We start from the raw sequence: 14264 nt of genomic DNA, 5'->3' as shown, positions 1-14264 counted from the left end.
AAAGTGCTCAGCTCGCCGAGAAAATGCGATTTAAGCAATAAAATTAAAAATGCTTATAAAACATAAACCAAACGTTGGAGGTGGTCATTTCTTAATGCGCAGTAATAAACTCGGCACTCTAAAGCACCCGAGAGCGTTTTTTTCGATGCCAACCTAACCAGAGTGACGGGAGCGGCACAATTCAGAAAAAGTGCTCAGCTCGCCGAGAAAATGCGATTAAAGCAATAAAATTAAAAATGCTTATAAAACATAAACCAAACGTTGGAGGTGGTCATTTCTTAATGCGCAGTAATAAACTCGGCACTCTAAAGCACCCGAGAGCGTTTTTTTCGATGCCAACCTAACCAGAGTGACGGGAGCAGCACAATTCAGAAAACGTGCTCAGCTCGCCGAGAAAATGCGATTTAAGCAATAAAATTAAAAATGCTTATAAAACATAAACCAAACGTTGGAGGTGGTCATTTCTTAATGCGCAGTAATAAACTCGGCACTCTAAAGCACCCGAGAGCGTTTTTTTCGATGCCAACCTAACCAGAGTGACGGGAGCGGCACAATTCAGAAAAAGTGCTCAGCTCGCCGAGAAAATGCGATTTAAGCAATAAAATTAAAAATGCTTATTAAACATAAACCAAACGTTGGGGGTGGTCATTTCTTCATGCGCAGTGAATAACTCGGCACTCTAAAGCACCCGAGAGCGTTTTTTTCGATGCCAACCTAACCAGAGTGACGGGAGCGGCACAATTCAGAAAAAGCGCTCAGCTCGCCGAGAAAATGCGATTTAAGCAATAAAATTAAAAATGCTTATTAAACATAAACCAAACATTGGAGGTGGTCATTTCTTCATGCGCAGTGAATAACTCGGCACTCTAAAGCACCCGAGAGCGTTTTTTTCGATGCCAACCTAACCAGAGTGACGGGAGCGGCACAATTCAGAAAAAGCGCTCAGCTCGCCGAGAAAATGCGATTTAAGCAATAAAATTAAAAATGCTTATAAAACATAAACCAAACGTTGGAGGTGGTCATTTCTTCATGCGCAGTGATAAACTCGGCACTCTAAAGCACCCGAGAGCGTTTTTTTCGATGCCAACCTAACCAGAGTGACGGGAGCGGCACAATTCAGAAAAAGTGCTCAGCTCGCCGAGAAAATGCGATTTAAGCAATAAAATTAAAAATGCTTATAAAACATAAACCAAACGTTGGAGGTGGTCATTTCTTCATGCGCAGTGAATACCTCGGCACTCTAAAGCACCCGAGAGCGTTTTTTTCGATGCCAACCTAACCAGAGTGACGGGAGCGGCACAATTCAGAAAAAGTGCTCAGCTCGCCGAGAAAATGCGATTTAAGCAATAAAATTAAAAATGCTTATAAAACATAAACCAAACGTTGGAGGTGGTCATTTCTTAATGCGCAGTAATAAACTCGGCACTCTAAAGCACCCGTGAGCGTTTTTTTCGATGCCAACCTAACCAGAGTGACGGGAGCGGCACAATTCAGAAAAAGTGCTCAGCTCGCCGAGAAAATGCGATTTAAGCAATAAAATTAAAAATGCTTATAAAACATAAACCAAACGTTGGAGGTGGTCATTTCTTCATGCGCAGTGATAAAGTCGGCACTCTAAAGCACCCGAGAGCGTTTTTTTCGATGCCAACCTAACCAGAGTGACGGGAGCGGCACAATTCAGAAAAAGCGCTCAGCTCGCCGAGAAAATGCGATTTAAGCAATAAAATTAAAAATGCTTATAAAACATAAACCAAACGTTGGAGGTGGTCATTTCTTCATGCGCAGTGATAAACTCGGCACTCTAAAGCACCCGAGAGCGTTTTTTTCGATGCCAACCTAACCAGAGTGACGGGAGCGGCACAATTCAGAAAAAGTGCTCAGCTCGCCGAGAAAATGCGATTCAAGCAATAAAATTAAAAATGCTTATTAAACATAAACCAAACGTTGGAGGTGGTCATTTCTTCATGCGCAGTGAATAACTCGGCACTCTAAAGCACCCGAGAGCGTTTTTTTCGATGCCAACCTAACCAGAGTGACGGGAGCGGCACAATTCAGAAAAAGTGCTCAGCTCGCCGAGAAAATGCGATTCAAGCAATAAAATTAAAAATGCTTATAAAACATAAACCAAACGTTGGAGGTGGTCATTTCTTCATGCGCAGTGATAAACTCGGCACTCTAAAGCACCCGAGAGCGTTTTTTTCGATGCCAACCTAACCAGAGTGACGGGAGCGGCACAATTCAGAAAAAGTGCTCAGCTCGCCGAGAAAATGCGATTTAAGCAATACAATTAAAAATGCTTATAAAACATAAACCAAACGTTGGAGGTGGTCATTTCTTCATGCGCAGTGATAAACTCGGCACTCTAAAGCACCCGAGAGCGTTTTTTTCGATGCCAACCTAACCAGAGTGATGGGAGCGGCACAATTCAGAAAAAGTGCTCAGCTCGCCGAGAAAATGCGATTTAAGCAATAAAATTAAAAATGCTTATTAAACATAAACCAAACGTTGGAGGTGGTCATTTCTTAATGCGCAGTAATAAACTCGGCACTCTAAAGCACCCGAGAGCGTTTTTTTCGATGCCAACCTAACCAGAGTGACGGGAGCGGCACAATTCAGAAAAAGTGCTCAGCTCGCCGAGAAAATGCGATTTAAGCAATAAAATTAAAAATGCTTATAAAACATAAACCAAACGTTGGAGGTGGTCATTTCTTAATGCGCAGTAATAAACTCGGCACTCTAGAGCACCCGAGAGCGTTTCTTTCGATGCCAACCTAACCAGAGTGACGGGAGCGGCACAATTCAGAAAAAGTGCTCAGCTCGCCGAGAAAATGCGATTTAAGCAATAAAATTAAAAATGCTTATAAAACATAAACCAAACGTTGGAAGTGGTCATTTCTTCATGCGCAGTGATAAACTCGGCACTCTAAAGCACCCGAGAGCGTTTTTTTCGATGCCAACCTAACCAGAGTTACGGGAGCGGCACAATTCAGAAAAAGCGCTCAGCTCGCCGAGAAAATGCGATTTAAGCAATAAAATTAAAAATGCTTATAAAACATAAACCAAACGTTGGAGGTGGTCATTTCTTCATGCGCAGTGATAAACTCGGCACTCTAAAGCACCCGAGAGCGTTTTTTTCGATGCCAACCTAACCAGAGTGACGGGAGCGGCACAATTCAGAAAAAGCGCTCAGCTCGCCGAGAAAATGCGATTTAAGCAATAAAATTAAAAATGCTTATAAAACATAAACCAAACGTTGGAGGTGGTCATTTCTTAATGCGCAGTAATAAACTCGGCACTCTATAGCACCCGAGAGCGTTTTTTTCGATGCCAACCTAACCAGAGTGACGGGAGAGGCACAATTCAGAAAAAGTGCTCAGCTCGCCGAGAAAATGCGATTTAAGCAATAAAATTAAAAATGCTTATAAAACATAAACCAAACGTTGGAGGTGGTCATTTCTCAATGCGCAGTAATAAACTCGGCACTCTAAAGCACCCGAGAGCGTTTTTTTCGATGCCAACCTAACCAGAGTGACGGGAGCGGCACAATTCAGAAAAAGTGCTCAGCTCGCCGAGAAAATGCGATTTAAGCAATAAAATTAAAAATGCTTATAAAACATAAACCAAACGTTGGAGGTGGTCATTTCTTAATGCGCAGTAATAAACTCGGCACTCTAAAGCACCCGAGAGCGTTTTTTTCGATGCCAACCTAACCAGAGTGACGGGAGCGGCACAATTCAGAAAAAGCGCTCAGCTCGCCGAGAAAATGCGATTTAAGCAATAAAATTAAAAATGCTTATAAAACATAAACCAAACGTTGGAGGTGGTCATTTCCTAATGCACAGTAATAAACTCGGCACTCTAAAGCACCCGAGAGGGTTTTTTTCGATGCCAACCTAACCAGAGTGACGGGAGCGGCACAATTCAGAAAAAGTGCTCAGCTCGCCGAGAAAATGCGATTTAAGCAATAAAATTAAAAATGCTTATTAAACATAAACCAAACGTTGGAGGTGGTCATTTCTTCATGCGCAGTGAATAACTCGGCACTCTAAAGCACCCGAGAGCGTTTTTTTCGATGCCAACCTAACCAGAGTGACGGGAGCGGCACAATTCAGAAAAAGCGCTCAGCTCGCCGAGAAAATGCGATTTAAGCAATAAAATTAAAAATGCTTATAAAACATAAACCAAACGTTGGAGGTGGTCATTTCTTCATGCGCAGTGAATAACTCGGCACTCTAAAGCACCCGAGAGCGTTTTTTTCGATGCCAAGTGACGGGAGCGGCACAATTCAGAAAAAGTGCTCAGCTCGCCGAGAAAATGCGATTTAAGCAATAAAATTAAAAATGCTTATAAAACATAAACCAAACGTTGGAGGTGGTCATTTCTTAATGCGCAGTAATAAACTCGGCACTCTAAAGCACCCGTGAGCGTTTTTTTCGATGCCAACCTAACCAGAGTGACGGGAGCGGCACAATTCAGAAAAAGTGCTCAGCTCGCCGAGAAAATGCGATTTAAGCAATAAAATTAAAAATGCTTATAAAACATAAACCAAACGTTGGAGGTGGTCATTTCTTAATGCGCAGTAATAAACTCGGCACTCTAAAGCACCCGAGAGCGTTTTTTTCGATGCCAACCTAACCAGAGTGACGGGAGCGGCACAATTCAGAAAAAGCGCTCAGCTCGCCGAGAAAATGCGATTTAAGCAATAAAATTAAAAATGCTTATAAAACATAAACCAAACGTTGGAGGTGGTCATTTCTTCATGCGCAGTGATAAACTCGGCACTCTAAAGCACCCGTGAGCGTTTTTTTCGATGCCAACCTAACCAGAGTGACGGGAGCGGCACAATTCAGAAAAAGTGCTCAGCTCGCCGAGAAAATGCGATTTAAGCAATAAAATTAAAAATGCTTATAAAACATAAACCAAACGTTGGAGGTGGTCATTTCTTCATGCGCAGTGATAAACTCGGCACTCTAAAGCACCCGAGAGCGTTTTTTTCGATGCCAACCTAACCAGAGTGACGGGAGCGGCACAATTCAGAAAAAGTGCTCAGCTCGCCGAGAAAATGCGATTTAAGCAATAAAATTAAAAATGCTTATTAAACATAAACCAAACGTTGGAGGTGGTCATTTCTTCATGCGCAGTGAATAACTCGGCACTCTAAAGCACCCGATAGCGTTTTTTTCGATGCCAACCTAACCAGAGTGACGGGAGCGGCACAATTCAGAAAAAGTGCTCAGCTCGCCGAGAAAATGCGATTTAAGCAATAAAATTAAAAATGCTTATAAAACATAAACCAAACGTTGGAGGTGGTCATTTCTTAATGCGCAGTAATAAACTCGGCACTCTAAAGCACCCGAGAGCGTTTTTTTCGATGCCAACCTAACCAGAGTGACGGGAGCGGCACAATTCAGAAAAAGTGCTCAGCTCGCCGAGAAAATGCGATTTAAGCAATAAAATTAAAAATGCTTATAAAACATAAACCAAACGTTGGAGGTGGTCATTTCTTAATGCGCAGTAATAAACTCGGCACTCTAAAGCACCCGAGAGCGTTTTTTTCGATGCCAACCTAACCAGAGTGACGGGAGCGGCACAATTCAGAAAAAGCGCTCAGCTCGCCGAGAAAATGCGATTTAAGCAATAAAATTAAAAATGCTTATAAAACATAAACCAAACGTTGGAGGTGGTCATTTCTTCGTGCGCAGTGAATAACTCGGCACTCTAAAGCACCCGAGAGCGTTTTTTTCGATGCCAACCTAACCAGAGTGACGGGAGCGGCACAATTCAGAAAAAGTGCTCAGCTCGCCGAGAAAATGCGATTTAAGCAATAAAATTAAAAATGCTTATAAAACATAAACCAAACGTTGGAGGTGGTCATTTCTTAATGCGCAGTAATAAACTCGGCACTCTAAAGCACCCGAGAGCGTTTTTTTCGATGCCAACCTAACCAGAGTGACGGGAGCGGCACAATTCAGAAAAAGCGCTCAGCTCGCCGAGAAAATGCGATTTAAGCAATAAAATTAAAAATGCTTATAAAACATAAACCAAACGTTGGAGGTGGTCATTTCTTAATGCGCAGTAATAAACTCAGCACTCTAAAGCACCCGAGAGCGTTTTTTTCGATGCCAACCTAACCAGAGTGACGGGAGCGGCACAATTCAGAAAAAGCGCTCAGCTCGCCGAGAAAATGCGATTTAAGCAATAAAATTAAAAATGCTTATAAAACATAAACCAAACGTTGGAGGTGGTCATTTCTTCATGCGCAGTGAATAACTCGGCACTCTAAAGCACCCGAGAGCGTTTTTTTCGATGCCAAGTGACGGGAGCGGCACAATTCAGAAAAAGTGCTCAGCTCGCCGAGAAAATGCGATTTAAGCTATAAAATTAAAAATGCTTATAAAACATAAACCAAACGTTGGAGGTGGTCATTTCTTAATGCGCAGTAATAAACTCGGCACTCTAAAGCACCCGAGAGCGTTTTTTTCGATGCCAACCTAACCAGAGTGACGGGAGCGGCACAATTCAGAAAAAGTGCTCAGCTCGCCGAGAAAATGCGATTTAAGCAATAAAATTAAAAATGCTTATAAAACATAAACCAAACGTTGGAGGTGGTCATTTCTTAATGCGCAGTAATAAACTCGGCACTCTAAAGCACCCGAGAGCGTTTTTTTCGATGCCAACCTAACCAGAGTGACGGGAGCGGCACAATTCAGAAAAAGTGCTCAGCTCGCCGAGAAAATGCGATTTAAGCAATAAAATTAAAAATGCTTATTAAACATAAACCAAACGTTGGAGGTGGTCATTTCTTCATGCGCAGTGAATAACTCGGCACTCTAAAGCACCCGAGAGCGTTTTTTTCGATGCCAACCTAACCAGAGTGACGGGAGCGGCACAATTCAGAAAAAGCGCTCAGCTCGCCGAGAAAATGCGAATTAAGCAATAAAATTAAAAATGCTTATAAAACATAAACCAAACGTTGGAGGTGGTCATTTCTTCATGCGCAGTGATAAACTCGGCACTCTAAAGCACCCGAGAGCGTTTTTTTCGATGCCAACCTAACCAGAGTGACGGGAGCGGCACAATTCAGAAAAAGTGCTCAGCTCGCCGAGAAAATGCGATTCAAGCAATAAAATTAAAAATGCTTATTAAACATAAACCAAACGTTGGAGGTGGTCATTTCTTCATGCGCAGTGATAAAGTCGGCACTCTAAAGCACCCGAGAGCGTTTTTTTCGATGCCAACCTAACCAGAGTGACGGGAGCGGCACAATTCAGAAAAAGCGCTCAGCTCGCCGAGAAAATGCGATTTAAGCAATAAAATTAAAAATGCTTATAAAACATAAACCAAACGTTGGAGGTGGTCATTTCTTCATGCGCAGTGATAAACTCGGCACTCTAAAGCACCCGAGAGCGTTTTTTTCGATGCCAACCTAACCAGAGTGACGGGAGCGGCACAATTCAGAAAAAGTGCTCAGCTCGCCGAGAAAATGCGATTCAAGCAATAAAATTAAAAATGCTTATTAAACATAAACCAAACGTTGGAGGTGGTCATTTCTTCATGCGCAGTGAATAACTCGGCACTCTAAAGCACCCGAGAGCGTTTTTTTCGATGCCAACCTAACCAGAGTGACGGGAGCGGCACAATTCAGAAAAAGTGCTCAGCTCGCCGAGAAAATGCGATTCAAGCAATAAAATTAAAAATGCTTATAAAACATAAACCAAACGTTGGAGGTGGTCATTTCTTCATGCGCAGTGATAAACTCGGCACTCTAAAGCACCCGAGAGCGTTTTTTTCGATGCCAACCTAACCAGAGTGACGGGAGCGGCACAATTCAGAAAAAGTGCTCAGCTCGCCGAGAAAATGCGATTTAAGCAATACAATTAAAAATGCTTATAAAACATAAACCAAACGTTGGAGGTGGTCATTTCTTCATGCGCAGTGATAAACTCGGCACTCTAAAGCACCCGAGAGCGTTTTTTTCGATGCCAACCTAACCAGAGTGATGGGAGCGGCACAATTCAGAAAAAGTGCTCAGCTCGCCGAGAAAATGCGATTTAAGCAATAAAATTAAAAATGCTTATAAAACATAAACCAAACGTTGGAGGTGGTCATTTCTTAATGCGCAGTAATAAACTCGGCACTCTAAAGCACCCGAGAGCGTTTTTTTCGATGCCAACCTAACCAGAGTGACGGGAGCGGCACAATTCAGAAAAAGTGCTCAGCTCGCCGAGAAAATGCGATTTAAGCAATAAAATTAAAAATGCTTATAAAACATAAACCAAACGTTGGAGGTGGTCATTTCTTAATGCGCAGTAATAAACTCGGCACTCTAGAGCACCCGAGAGCGTTTTTTTCGATGCCAACCTAACCAGAGTGACGGGAGCGGCACAATTCAGAAAAAGTGCTCAGCTCGCCGAGAAAATGCGATTTAAGCAATAAAATTAAAAATGCTTATAAAACATAAACCAAACGTTGGAAGTGGTCATTTCTTCATGCGCAGTGATAAACTCGGCACTCTAAAGCACCCGAGAGCGTTTTTTTCGATGCCAACCTAACCAGAGTTACGGGAGCGGCACAATTCAGAAAAAGTGCTCAGCTCGCCGAGAAAATGCGATTTAAGCAATAAAATTAAAAATGCTTATTAAACATAAACCAAACGTTGGAGGTGGTCATTTCTTCATGCGCAGTGAATAACTCGGCACTCTAAAGCACCCGAGAGCGTTTTTTTCGATGCCAACCTAACCAGAGTGACGGGAGCGGCACAATTCAGAAAAAGCGCTCAGCTCGCCGAGAAAATGCGATTTAAGCAATAAAATTAAAAATGCTTATAAAACATAAACCAAACGTTGGAGGTGGTCATTTCTTCATGCGCAGTGAATAACTCGGCACTCTAAAGCACCCGAGAGCGTTTTTTTCGATGCCAAGTGACGGGAGCGGCACAATTCAGAAAAAGTGCTCAGCTCGCCGAGAAAATGCGATTTAAGCAATAAAATTAAAAATGCTTATAAAACATAAACCAAACGTTGGAGGTGGTCATTTCTTAATGCGCAGTAATAAACTCGGCACTCTAAAGCACCCGAGAGCGTTTTTTTCGATGCCAACCTAACCAGAGTGACGGGAGCGGCACAATTCAGAAAAAGTGCTCAGCTCGCCGAGAAAATGCGATTTAAGCAATAAAATTAAAAATGCTTATAAAACATAAACCAAACGTTGGAGGTGGTCATTTCTTAATGCGCAGTAATAAACTCGGCACTCTTAAGCACCCGAGAGCGTTTTTTTCGATGCCAACCTAACCAGAGTGACGGGAGCGGCACAATTCAGAAAAAGTGCTCAGCTCGCCGAGAAAATGCGATTTAAGCAATAAAATTAAAAATGCTTATTAAACATAAACCAAACGTTGGAGGTGGTCATTTCTTCATGCGCAGTGAATAACTCGGCACTCTAAAGCACCCGAGAGCGTTTTTTTCGATGCCAACCTAACCAGAGTGACGGGAGCGGCACAATTCAGAAAAAGCGCTCAGCTCGCCGAGAAAATGCGATTTAAGCAATAAAATTAAAAATGCTTATTAAACATAAACCAAACATTGGAGGTGGTCATTTCTTCATGCGCAGTGAATAACTCGGCACTCTAAAGCACCCGAGAGCGTTTTTTTCGATGCCAACCTAACCAGAGTGACGGGAGCGGCACAATTCAGAAAAAGCGCTCAGCTCGCCGAGAAAATGCGAATTAAGCAATAAAATTAAAAATGCTTATAAAACATAAACCAAACGTTGGAGGTGGTCATTTCTTCATGCGCAGTGATAAACTCGGCACTCTAAAGCACCCGAGAGCGTTTTTTTCGATGCCAACCTAACCAGAGTGACGGGAGCGGCACAATTCAGAAAAAGTGCTCAGCTCGCCGAGAAAATGCGATTCAAGCAATAAAATTAAAAATGCTTATTAAACATAAACCAAACGTTGGAGGTGGTCATTTCTTCATGCGCAGTGATAAAGTCGGCACTCTAAAGCACCCGAGAGCGTTTTTTTCGATGCCAACCTAACCAGAGTGACGGGAGCGGCACAATTCAGAAAAAGCGCTCAGCTCGCCGAGAAAATGCGATTTAAGCAATAAAATTAAAAATGCTTATAAAACATAAACCAAACGTTGGAGGTGGTCATTTCTTCATGCGCAGTGATAAACTCGGCACTCTAAAGCACCCGAGAGCGTTTTTTTCGATGCCAACCTAACCAGAGTGACGGGAGCGGCACAATTCAGAAAAAGTGCTCAGCTCGCCGAGAAAATGCGATTCAAGCAATAAAATTAAAAATGCTTATTAAACATAAACCAAACGTTGGAGGTGGTCATTTCTTCATGCGCAGTGAATAACTCGGCACTCTAAAGCACCCGAGAGCGTTTTTTTCGATGCCAACCTAACCAGAGTGACGGGAGCGGCACAATTCAGAAAAAGTGCTCAGCTCGCCGAGAAAATGCGATTCAAGCAATAAAATTAAAAATGCTTATAAAACATAAACCAAACGTTGGAGGTGGTCATTTCTTCATGCGCAGTGATAAACTCGGCACTCTAAAGCACCCGAGAGCGTTTTTTTCGATGCCAACCTAACCAGAGTGACGGGAGCGGCACAATTCAGAAAAAGTGCTCAGCTCGCCGAGAAAATGCGATTTAAGCAATACAATTAAAAATGCTTATAAAACATAAACCAAACGTTGGAGGTGGTCATTTCTTCATGCGCAGTGATAAACTCGGCACTCTAAAGCACCCGAGAGCGTTTTTTTCGATGCCAACCTAACCAGAGTGATGGGAGCGGCACAATTCAGAAAAAGTGCTCAGCTCGCCGAGAAAATGCGATTTAAGCAATAAAATTAAAAATGCTTATAAAACATAAACCAAACGTTGGAGGTGGTCATTTCTTAATGCGCAGTAATAAACTCGGCACTCTAAAGCACCCGAGAGCGTTTTTTTCGATGCCAACCTAACCAGAGTGACGGGAGCGGCACAATTCAGAAAAAGTGCTCAGCTCGCCGAGAAAATGCGATTTAAGCAATAAAATTAAAAATGCTTATAAAACATAAACCAAACGTTGGAGGTGGTCATTTCTTAATGCGCAGTAATAAACTCGGCACTCTAGAGCACCCGAGAGCGTTTTTTTCGATGCCAACCTAACCAGAGTGACGGGAGCGGCACAATTCAGAAAAAGTGCTCAGCTCGCCGAGAAAATGCGATTTAAGCAATAAAATTAAAAATGCTTATAAAACATAAACCAAACGTTGGAAGTGGTCATTTCTTCATGCGCAGTGATAAACTCGGCACTCTAAAGCACCCGAGAGCGTTTTTTTTCGATGCCAACCTAACCAGAGTTACGGGAGCGGCACAATTCAGAAAAAGTGCTCAGCTCGCCGAGAAAATGCGATTTAAGCAATAAAATTAAAAATGCTTATTAAACATAAACCAAACGTTGGAGGTGGTCATTTCTTCATGCGCAGTGAATAACTCGGCACTCTAAAGCACCCGAGAGCGTTTTTTTCGATGCCAACCTAACCAGAGTGACGGGAGCGGCACAATTCAGAAAAAGCGCTCAGCTCGCCGAGAAAATGCGATTTAAGCAATAAAATTAAAAATGCTTATAAAACATAAACCAAACGTTGGAGGTGGTCATTTCTTCATGCGCAGTGAATAACTCGGCACTCTAAAGCACCCGAGAGCGTTTTTTTCGATGCCAAGTGACGGGAGCGGCACAATTCAGAAAAAGTGCTCAGCTCGCCGAGAAAATGCGATTTAAGCAATAAAATTAAAAATGCTTATAAAACATAAACCAAACGTTGGAGGTGGTCATTTCTTAATGCGCAGTAATAAACTCGGCACTCTAAAGCACCCGAGAGCGTTTTTTTCGATGCCAACCTAACCAGAGTGACGGGAGCGGCACAATTCAGAAAAAGTGCTCAGCTCGCCGAGAAAATGCGATTTAAGCAATAAAATTAAAAATGCTTATAAAACATAAACCAAACGTTGGAGGTGGTCATTTCTTAATGCGCAGTAATAAACTCGGCACTCTTAAGCACCCGAGAGCGTTTTTTTCGATGCCAACCTAACCAGAGTGACGGGAGCGGCACAATTCAGAAAAAGTGCTCAGCTCGCCGAGAAAATGCGATTTAAGCAATAAAATTAAAAATGCTTATTAAACATAAACCAAACGTTGGAGGTGGTCATTTCTTCATGCGCAGTGAATAACTCGGCACTCTAAAGCACCCGAGAGCGTTTTTTTCGATGCCAACCTAACCAGAGTGACGGGAGCGGCACAATTCAGAAAAAGCGCTCAGCTCGCCGAGAAAATGCGATTTAAGCAATAAAATTAAAAATGCTTATTAAACATAAACCAAACATTGGAGGTGGTCATTTCTTCATGCGCAGTGAATAACTCGGCACTCTAAAGCACCCGAGAGCGTTTTTTTCGATTCCAACCTAACCAGAGTGACGGGAGCGGCACAATTCAGAAAAAGCGCTCAGCTCGCCGAGAAAATGCGATTTAAGCAATAAAATTAAAAATAATTATAAAACATAAACCAAACGTTGGAGGTGGTCATTTCTTCATGCGCAGTGATAAACTCGGCACTCTAAAGCACCCGAGAGCGTTTTTTTCGATGCCAACCTAACCAGAGTGACGGGAGCGGCACAATTCAGAAAAAGTGCTCAGCTCGCCGAGAAAATGCGATTTAAGCAATAAAATTAAAAATGCTTATAAAACATAAACCAAACGTTGGAGGTGGTCATTTCTTCATGCGCAGTGAATAACTCGGCACTCTAAAGCACCCGAGAGCGTTTTTTTCGATGCCAACCTAACCAGAGTGACGGGAGCGGCACAATTCAGAAAAAGTGCTCAGCTCGCCGAGAAAATGCGATTTAAGCAATAAAATTAAAAATGCTTATAAAACATAAACCAAACGTTGGAGGTGGTCATTTCTTAATGCGCAGTAATAAACTCGGCACTCTAAAGCACCCGAGAGCGTTTTTTTCGATGCCAACCTAACCAGAGTGACGGGAGCGGCACAATTCAGAAAAAGTGCTCAGCTCGCCGAGAAAATGCGATTTAAGCAATAAAATTAAAAATGCTTATAAAACATAAACCAAACGTTGGAGGTGGTCATTTCTTAATGCGCAGTAATAAACTCGGCACTCTAGAGCACTCGAGAGCGTTTTTTTCGATGCCAACCTAACCAGAGTGACGGGAGCGGCACAATTCAGAAAAAGTGCTCAGCTCGCCGAGAAAATGCGATTTAAGCAATAAAATTAAAAATGCTTATAAAACATAAACCAAACGTTGGAAGTGGTCATTTCTTCATGCGCAGTGATAAACTCGGCACTCTAAAGCACCCGAGAGCGTTTTTTTCGATGCCAACCTAACCAGAGTTACGGGAGCGGCACAATTCAGAAAAAGCGCTCAGCTCGCCGAGAAAATGCGATTTAAGCAATAAAATTAAAAATGCTTATAAAACATAAACCAAACGTTGGAGGTGGTCATTTCTTCATGCGCAGTGATAAACTCGGCACTCTAAAGCACCCGAGAGCGTTTTTTTCGATGCCAACCTAACCAGAGTGACGGGAGCGGCACAATTCAGAAAAAGCGCTCAGCTCGCCGAGAAAATGCGATTTAAGCAATAAAATTAAAAATGCTTATAAAACATAAACCAAACGTTGGAGGTGGTCATTTCTTCATGCGCAGTGAATAACTCGGCACTCTATAGCACCCGAGAGCGTTTTTTTCGATGCCAACCTAACCAGAGTGACGGGAGCGGCACAATTCAGAAAAAGCGCTCAGCTCGCCGAGAAAATGCGATTTAAGCAATAAAATTAAAAATGCTTATAAAACATAAACCAAACGTTGGAGGTGGTCATTTCTTAATGCGCAGTAATAAACTTGGCACTCTAAAGCACCCGAGAGCGTTTTTTTCGATGCCAACCTAACCAGAGTGACGGGAGCGGCACAATTCAGAAAAAGTGCTCAGCTCGCCGAGAAAATGCGATTTAAGCAATAAAATTAAAAATGCTTATAAAACATAAACCAAACGTTGGAGGTGGTCATTTCTTCATGCGCAGTGATAAACTCGGCACTCTAAAGCACCCGAGAGCGTTTTTTTCGATGCCAACCTAACCAGAGTGACGGGAGCGGCACAATTCAGAAAAAGTGCTCAGCTCGCCGAGAAAATGCGATTTAAGCAATAAAATTAAAAATGCTTATAAAACATAAACCAAACGTTGGAGGTGGTCATTTC

Source organism: Syngnathus typhle, unplaced genomic scaffold, assembly GCF_033458585.1.
Source record: "Syngnathus typhle isolate RoL2023-S1 ecotype Sweden unplaced genomic scaffold, RoL_Styp_1.0 HiC_scaffold_59, whole genome shotgun sequence".
In the NCBI taxonomy this organism is placed as follows: domain Eukaryota; kingdom Metazoa; phylum Chordata; class Actinopteri; order Syngnathiformes; family Syngnathidae; genus Syngnathus; species Syngnathus typhle.
This window is presented reverse-complemented; position numbering follows the sequence as displayed.